We start from the raw sequence: 9,349 nt of genomic DNA, 5'->3' as shown, positions 1-9,349 counted from the left end.
CCTTATGAAACGACAAATTATGGGTCCCCTGGAGCCAGAAGAACTTTTTTCTTTTATATTATCCACGTGATCACCTATTTCAGAGGCATCCCTGGAAGTCATGCATGCTTGAGAAATGTGCTCCCTTCACTGAGTCAGTTGTTGGTAGTTGGGTTATTATTGAAAGAGAGATGGGTTTGATCCCTGGATCAGGAAGATCCCCTGGAGGAGGAAAGGGCTACCCACTCCAGTATTCTTGCCTGGGAAATCCCACAGGCAGAGGAGGCTCTTAGGCTACAGTCCACGGGGTGACAGAGTTGGACACGACTCAGCATGCACACACAGTCCACGGAATGCCGTGTCTTGACACCAATATGCTTTTCCTGGGCTCTTTGGGTAAGTGACTGTCCCTTTTGATTGTTGTCCTTGTAGACATGCTCTGAGCTAGCTTGGATTAGCAGTGGGGTGAGAGAGGAGTGGTACATGGGATTTGTTTGGGGAACAACAGATTGAAGAAGCAGAAATTCCCTGGCGGTCCAGTGGTTAGGACTCTGCGCTTTCACTGCTGGGGGCCCAGATTCTATCCCTGATCAGGAAACTAAGATCTTGCAAGTCAAATGGCTCCAGGGGTTGGGGGGTAGGGGAGGAGAAAAGGCAGAAGTGCCCTGAAGAAGGACATTGGAAAGAGAGAGGAAGGAAAAATGCAGGAGAGGAGTAGGGAGGGGAGATTAGTCCAAAGGCCACCCAGCTGGGGTGATGGTGCCATACTGGAGGAATAGCTATTAATATATTGGCTGTAAGGAGCTGGAAGGCGGCCCACATGAAAGCTATGGCTAAATACATTTGGAGCATCCATGCTTTCATTATTATAGACAATGAATATGTATTGAGTTGCCCACTATATGCCAAAGTTCAGATAGGAAGCCACATCTTATAGAAGAAGGCCATTATTTTACCTCGGTATTTTGCAAGCATTTCGTGATAATTTTCATGATTGCTGACACTAATGTGCACATTTTGCAGATGAGGAAATATGAACCACTGAGAGGTTAAGTGATTGCCTAAGGTCACAAAACAAACGACTGGCTGCCTAGTGATTAGGAGACAGAGACTTTAAATTTCAAATGTATTGCCTCTGGCTAGAGAACAACTAAAGGTTTAATTGATCTAACATGATTTTTTAAAAAATAATTTTCTTCTGAGAGACATAAGATTGGCTTTATCAGCAAGTATAAAGCTTCTAGTGCTTGCCTTTTCTGGGACTATTCCCTTAGGGAGTGGAGCCCCAAACATTGAATGCTAATTACTCATTTGATCATTTTTAAAAAGTTATTATCAGATGATGTCCTTCATACACAAAAAGCTTTTTGCCTCTTTAGTATGCTTTTGCAAATCGGGGCAAGAGCAGTGATGCTGTAGCATCCAGGATTCTTTCATAAACATCAGCCATTTGTGTCTGACATCTTATCTCCAAGACTCTACACTTTAACACTTTTAAGTGATCATAAAGTGGACTCCAGAGAGTCCATATCAGAGAATGGAGCTACAAGAATCCCAACTAATATGAGAAAGAAGAGAACATAAATCAGGGAATTCCTTAAGAGGAACCAAATAATTCGAACTCAAAGTATAGGAACTGTTGTTCAGTTGCTAAGTCGTGTCTGATTCTTTGCATTCGCATGGACTGCAGCACACCAGACTTACCCGTCCTTCAGTATCTCCTGGAGTTTGCTCAAATTTATGTCCATTGAGTTGGAAATGGCTTCAGTCCAATTATACTGCAGAAAGAGCTAGCCAACCGATGTGAGAGAAGTGAGAAGAGATTGAGTGAAAGGGTGAAGGTTTGCAAATTGTCAGAGATGCATCAATTCTGGCCTGGTGTTTGGTCATTGGATAAAGAACGTGAATCCTCTCCACCCTGCAGAGCATTATCCTGCCTGTTTTAAACTTCAAGGGTAAAGACCATCTTGTCCTGTTAGATAAATGGCGATAGAAGCTGGTTTGACACTTCCCTTGATTTATGCACCCTTCCAGAGGGACAGAACCTGACATCCTGTTTGTTGTCACAAACAGCTATAAATTGTAAAGCAGGTGACAGCCATACTCTTCTATTTAAAGGACATCCTCCTTTAAAAAAACCAAACAAACAGATAGATTTTTCTGCCTATTGTCCTGGTTTTACAATATTTGAAAACAACTGTTTGAACCATGAGGGTTTTCCCCAGCAAATGGGCCAGACCTCAAGCCAAATGCCACATTGTCCTCCTTGACCAGAACGTACTAAAGAGCAGAGAGTTTGTGCCATTAGAAACTGTTCCAAGTCAAACAGGAGTTTGCAAATTGCCTTCGCATGAGCTCAGAGTAGCCAATTCCTTATTGGCAATAAGAAATAGAGAATTTTTATTCAATAGTCAAGGGCCAAGTATGGCTTCTAGGGTCTAGAACCTTGGAAGTGTTAAGCTTAGCTTCCTCTCTACTTTTTTTCTGAGACAGATGTCCATTGCTTTTAAGAGTTATTTTTTTTTAAGTCTAGGACCCAAATGTTATTGCCGACCTGCTTGATTTTGCATTTTTGGGTTCTTTTTAGCCAGTGCTGATATACTGTATATTAGTTGACAAATGGACCAGAATGGGAGAGTCGGCCCAGTCTTTATGTCTACTTATATCTGATTTTTTTTAGATAAATATGACTCATGTAAAAATTTCCCATGCTGATGCAAAGAAGAGGTATAAGTAATGCAGAGAAGAGGTGTAAGTAACACAAAGAATGCTGACTGAAAAGGTGAAATTGCCTGTGGAATCCCATTGTAAGTTCACATTCAACAAGACATCATAAATGCATATTGTGTCTTATTGAGTCAAGCACATTCCATCTTGTCGTGAACATTTCTTTGAAAGTCTATCCTGTCAGGTAGGTCTTGCACCCTTATGAAGAATCTGCATAATGGATAGTGTTGGCTCAGTCATGGTTGAGAATTACTAATTTTTTTCCTTGTTGCAGTGACCTCAGTCTTGTCTGCTGGGATGAGAATCAGCAGGTTCTATTGGGGCAGAATAATCCTGGATGCATCAGAAGGAATCAGAGAGATAACATTGGAGGAGCTGGGTTTTCTGCTTGAGAAAGTGCTGTGGAAATGTACCTGTCTGCTCATGACCATGTCTTTTGTCAGTAAGAGGTAATCTGTTAAATGTCTGCTTTTTCACATGAGCCAGTCTTCTGGAATTCAAGGAAGAAGTGATGGAAAAGTACTCTTCTTGTAGTTTAAGACTAAATAATTCAGACGTTTGAAAGTGATCATTTATTTTCATATTTTTCCTTGAACAATTCTGAACTCTTTAAATAATAATTCCTTCCTATATTTTCCTTCTCATTTTCATTTTTAGTCTGCTTCCACCAACTCCCTTGCTACTGTATAATCCTGTAACATTCATTCTTCTTATCTCAGGAAATGTGTGGTCTAGGCAAAGATGGTGAGATGGAGCTCAAAGCTGGAGAAGAGAAGGAAGGCTGGTGCTTTCTAATGAGTGTCAGTCAAACCATGTCCATCTGTGGCCAGATAGTGGAGGACGGTATGTGGGGCTTGGAAAGAAAACATCTCTATATTTTTGTAAGTTTGTTTTGGCCTTCCCTGGTGGCTCAGTCAGTAAAGAATCTGCCTGCAAAGCAGGAGACCCAGGTTTGATCCCTGGTTTGAGATGATCCCCTGGAGAAGGGACTGGTTGCCTATTCCAGTATTTTTGTCTGGAGAATGCTGTTGACAAAGGAGCCTGGTGGGCTACAGTCCAAGAGGTCACAAAGAGTTGGACACAACTGAATAACTAAGCACACACAGCCCACATGTGTTTTCTCAGTATAGACTCTTGAAAAGCTAACTTTGAGTGTATTGAAACTAGGAGAAATGTAATTTGCCCACACTCTGTTGAGAATAGTTATAGGGTAGACTGTCAGATGAGGGGTAGGTAGCATCAACACAGCCAGCCCTGAAAAGGAGGGGAGTCAGGAGAACCAGTGGGGAGGGCGTGGGTGGCAGCGATGGGAGAAAGGAAGCAGAAAGCCAGGATGGACTCAAACAGACACAGGTGGACATGCCACCTCCCTTCCTGAGTCTTTGAATGCAGGCTCTTTTCAATGGTGGGTACCTCTTCTCCCTCCCCAACTTCCCCAACATGCGGTCGCAAAGAGTCAGAGATGACTTAGCAACTAAACCACTACCACCTCCACTCTACTGTCTGCTAATATTTAAGAAAGAGGCCCCCCAAAGCTGAAATGCGGCCTTCTGTGCCGTCCCATCTTTGGGACATACAGGAAGGTGATCTTGGAACCCCTGATGTCAGTCTCTTTGCACATTTTCTCTTGGGATGGTCAGATTTCAAGTGAAGATTTTGTCCTGTGCAGGGTACGAGCCTGGCTGCCAATATCCTATACACTGAGTGCTTACACAGAATCTCTGGTCTTAATATTCAATGGCCAAGTGGATTTTGACTTGACCATCTATTTCCAATAGGCATCCCCATCTCCCACGGTCTGTTCTCCCTTATCCCAGAGATCATTCAACCTGTCCTGAGAACAAATCTCTGGGTTTCCACCAAGGTGTGAAAATACCGAGGCCAAGCTGTGCTAAGTGAGAACAGCGCGGGCGATTTGACAGTCTGAGTGTTTCTCATACAGACTTTCAAATAACCACTCTTGTTTTCAGCTCTGCTGTCATTCCCAATGTATAATTACCTAGTGCTGCCAATTTCTAATTATTAGAGGGGTTCCACAGTGCAAATCATGTTCAGCTTTTACCACTGGTGAGTTTAGTATTCATTTTAATTCTCGCAATGTCACTTATCTTTCATCCCTTTGCTTTCTAGCTTTCACAATTCTCTTGCCGTTTCTTTCTCTCTTGCTCTTTGACCTTGTTGATGCGTGCCTTAATTTTTTTCTTTTACTTTCATTTTAGTAAGGTTGCAGGAGGGTGAGCAGTTATTCAACCTACTATATATAACCACAAGTCCTCTTGTGATCTCTAAACGTAGTTTTCCCAGGAGCAAAAGCACAAGAGCAGGGTTGTCATGTACAGTTGCTCAGTTTCTATAGTGCACAACTCTAAGGGAGACTATTTCTGTCATATGTTTTGACAAATGTCTAGCAAATCACACTAAAGTGTCTTGTTCTGTAAAAATAAGTATAACATAGCAATTGTTTAATAGATAGAAATAATGGGATTTAGTCTAATAATTAATAATGAATTCATTCTAATAAATAATCAGGAAGGGATTACTTTTTCTAAATTCATGCAAAAGAGACATGTGCTAATGACTGTTCTGAGCAAGGGATCTGAGCTGAGACTTCTGAATTTAAAGATGTTTCTGAGTCTTCTGGTTTACGTTGGCCCAGACTGCCTTCCAAAAATGGGCTGAGCAGAGTCTGAGAGTGCCAAGCAAACAGGGAGTTTCAACAGGTGGCCTCGTGGTAGTCTGATCAGGATTTTTAAAACGTTTTCTGTGAGGGAAATAACCGAAATTTTCTAGCCAACATGGTGAAATAAAATCTTCCTAATTGGTAATAGTTGTAGACAAATTTGTATTTAAAAATAAAATCAGCAGCAGATTTCTGGTTGAAAGTCAGTTGGCTTAGAGATCCTGACAGGACCTCTCCTAACTTCCTACTCAAATAACTATAAAGACAGCAAAAAGAGTGAACATTTGTGCAAAACCCAAACTCACAGCCAACCTATTGCCAGAATCTTGGAAGAAAGTTTCCCAATAACGAAGTCTCTGGGGTGGACCTAGACATCAAAATCAATGCCCTAGGTGTGCATTGCCAGCTGAAATGGAACTCAGCCAACTGCTTCAGAAGAGGGAGGGAGAACTATGGGGCCTGGATCAGAGATCCAGGGTGCATATAAAAGCCCAAGTTCAGTTCAGTTCAGTGGCTCAGTCATGTCCAACTCTTTGTGACCCTACGGACTGCCGTACTCCAAGCCTCCCTGTCCATCAACAACTCCTGGAGCTTGCTCAAACTTCTGTCCATTGAGTCAGTGATGCCATCCAACCATCTTATCCTCTGTCATCCCCTTCTCCTCCTGCCCTCAATCTTTCCCAGCATCAGGGAGTCAGTTTCAAATGAGTCAGTTCTTCACATCAGGTGGCCAAAGTATTGGAGTTTCAGCTTCAGCATCAGTCCTTCCAATGAATATTCAGGACTGATCTCCTTTAGGATGGACTGGTTGTATCTCCTTACAGTCCAAGGGACTCTCAAGAGTCTTCTCCAACAACACAGTTCAAAAGCATCAATTCTTTGGTGCTCAGCTTTCTTTATAGTCCAACTCTCACCTCCATACATGATCACTGGAAAAACCAAAGCTTTGACTAGACAGACCTTTGTTGGCAAAGTAATATCTCTGCTTTTTAATATGCTGTCTAGGTTGGTCATAACTTTTTATCCAAGGAGCAAGCATCTTTTAATTTCATGGCTGCAGTCACCATCTGCTATGATTTTGGAGCCCCCCCAAAATAAAGTCTGTCACTGTTTCCATTGTTTCCCCATCTATTTACTATGAAGCCCAAATAGTGGTGCATATAAAAGCCCCAAACTGTGGGGTGATCCAAGGTCCATACAAAAGCCCAAACTATCCATGCAATTGCATGGATAGCTCTTTTGAGTTTACTAGATTGACACACCTGACCCCATTAGTAATTTTCTTTCCTTGGAGATTTACTTGGAGATTTTAACCCCTTAGAAAATACATAGCAGGAAGTGTGTCTGGAGAGAGATGAGAAGAGAAAAGTCTGGAGAAGGCCTAGCAGAAGTGTGTTGCATTCTGGTAGTTTAAAACAAATAAAGAGTTAGCGATGAGACCAGACACTGGAAGGGCATGCTGGGATTCATTTTTAGCGTAAGGAACCAGGCATTGGGTGTAAGAGAATGCCTTGGTCCACAACAATGATGCTGGGAGAATGTGGGCCAGTCACTGAAAGTTAGGCAAGAAATTGTGCACCTGAACTTGCCCTCCAGTTGTAAATCATTTCCAATTGTAAATGAACAACACAGGAGTTCAAGGGCAAGTCATGGTCCTTGTCTGCTGGAGAAAACTAACCCCTAAGACAAGCAAATGGGAAAAACTGCAATAGTACAAGGAGCATGTGAGAAAAATACTATAGAGCAATGAAGTAGAAACTTAGAGAATGTCTTCTGAAATATCACAAAATGATATCCTGGGTGTTTGGTAAACTTGGTATCATGATTTCAGGTTTTACACACGTTGTTACCATACCAGTAAGAAAGAAAAAACAGTATATATAGAAAATGGAAAACACACAGTTGTTGCCACACCAAAAACTGCACATCCCTGTGGACCAGAGGTGAGGTAGAAATTAGAAAACAGGTGGGGACTGCTTAAACTCTCATACTAGAACCAACAGAGGCAACTGGGGCATTGATTCCCATAGAATATGTGTCAGCAGCCCAAAGCCAGCCCACTGCTGAAACCAGGGCTTAACGTGGAGCACCTCAATGCTAAGAGGAAGTGGAAAAACTTACCATTGCTGCCAAGAACCTTGATTTGCATAAATCTGCTTACACAGACTATACAGAGGGAGCAAAGATAACTGAGTAACCAGGACCTGGGCCAGCCACTGCTACAGGCTCTGCGGCTCCATCTGCGATGCACCCCAATCTCATGATGGAAGGAACCCAAACATCAGTCCAGAACCTGGTTCTGGTTATGCTGCTAGATGTGTGTATGTGATGTGTATGTGTGTGAGAGAGAGAGGGAGTGAGATCAAATGACCAAGAAATATGAACCATAAAAACAACTAGAGAATAAACTCTTGAAGAAATGCAAATAATAGAGCAATATGAAGATGACTTACTATAAAGTTCTTTTGAACTGTGTCTAAGAAACTATAGCTCATAAAGTCACCAAATCCTTCTAAACCCAGCTCCGCATCTTCTTAGCTGTGTGACCTTGTGCAAGTCACTCAACCTTGTCGAGTCTTAGTTTCCTCATCCAAAAAATGGGGATTAAAATAGTACCTATTTCATTGAATTACCTGGACTATTAGTTATGACAGTGTCTAGCATAGATCAAACTACAATGCAATGATGGAAGTCAAATATTCATTAGAAATGGTAAAAAGAAAAAAATCAGTAACAGAAAATCTGATGAATAACATAGAAGATAAACTTGAGAAGTTCTCCCGAAGTTTCTAATAGAATCAAAAGAGATTTAAAAATAATGATATAAAATAAAATAAGCATAGAAGACATAGAAAAACATTCTGACATTTAATATAAGCATTCTGACATTTAAAATAAGGATAGAAACTTTTGAATTACTGTCAATAACCTTGGATTCACAATATATAAATCTGTATGAAAAGATGGTTTGCCTTCTTTTCAAGGATCCATGAAATACATACTAAGACACATTGTGTTATGCAAAGCCATAGGTTTTCAAGAGATTCTTTGGGTTATCTTGGTCAAAACCAAGGGTCCCTAATTATAAGTAGGTTTCGAGGCCCTCAGTTCTCCATTCAACTAAAACTGTTCTGCTTTTCATTTTTTTACATGTTGAGGCTTCAATGAAGGTTTTATTTTTTAATTGTTGCACTGGTTAAAAAATAACAAAAGGTTGAAAATTGCTGCCCTTAAAGTTCAATAAATTTCTAGGACTTGAAATAGGGTATATAAACCCAATTCTCAAACTATCAGAAAAGTGACACCAGAAATTAATAACAAAAGTCAAAAACAAAGCAAAACAAACCATCCTGGTTGGTTCGACCTTAAAATTACTATTCTAATTCATTATTGACTCAAGGAAAGGGATAGGGAAAGTCACTCAGTCATGTCCGACTCTTTGCAACCCTATGGACTATAGAGTCCATGGGATTCTCCAGGCCAAAATACTGGAGTGGGTAGCCTTTCTCTTCTCCAGGGGATCTTCCCAACCCAGGGATTGAACCCAAATGCAGGTGGATTCTTTACCAGCTGAGCCACAAGGGAAGCCCATTATGACTCAAAGAGGTAATAGAGCTATGATTATAACCTGTATGAAACTGTGACATAGTGCAACCTATAAGATGTGATGAAAACAATAATCAGGGCATAATCACAACCTCATAGTTCCATTATAAAATGAAAATTTAAAAAAATAAGCACTTCATTCTCCTATTTGGAAATTTTGAAAAGTTAGCTCAAAGAAAAAGGGAATTTTAGAGATAAAAGTAAAAAATAAATGAAAACAAGAATAACAAATATTATAATCAATACATCTAAGAGCTGAATCTTTGTGAGTTAAAATAAACAAACAAAAACAGACAATGAATTAGAGAAATCTCTGGTAATTATAATTTTTAAAAGGAGGAAAAAAATTCATATAAT

At 40.6% G+C, this 9,349-nt stretch overlaps 1 long non-coding RNA gene across 1 annotated transcript; it reads left to right on the top strand.

The window, feature by feature from the left end:
• The first annotated feature begins 252 nt into the window (after window positions 1-252).
• Window positions 253-3,574, top strand: LOC113902134. Its single transcript, XR_003513673.1, has 3 exons — window positions 253-375; window positions 2,660-2,890; window positions 2,981-3,574. It is a non-coding gene; the product is annotated as an uncharacterized LOC113902134 (long non-coding RNA).
• Window positions 3,575-9,349: the final 5,775 nt, after the last annotated feature.

The sequence above is a fragment of the Bos indicus x Bos taurus genome, chromosome 12 (assembly GCF_003369695.1).
Source record: "Bos indicus x Bos taurus breed Angus x Brahman F1 hybrid chromosome 12, Bos_hybrid_MaternalHap_v2.0, whole genome shotgun sequence".
NCBI lineage: Eukaryota > Metazoa > Chordata > Mammalia > Artiodactyla > Bovidae > Bos > Bos indicus x Bos taurus.
The sequence above is the reverse complement of the archived record's forward strand: the minus strand, read 5'-3'. Positions and strand labels throughout refer to the sequence as shown.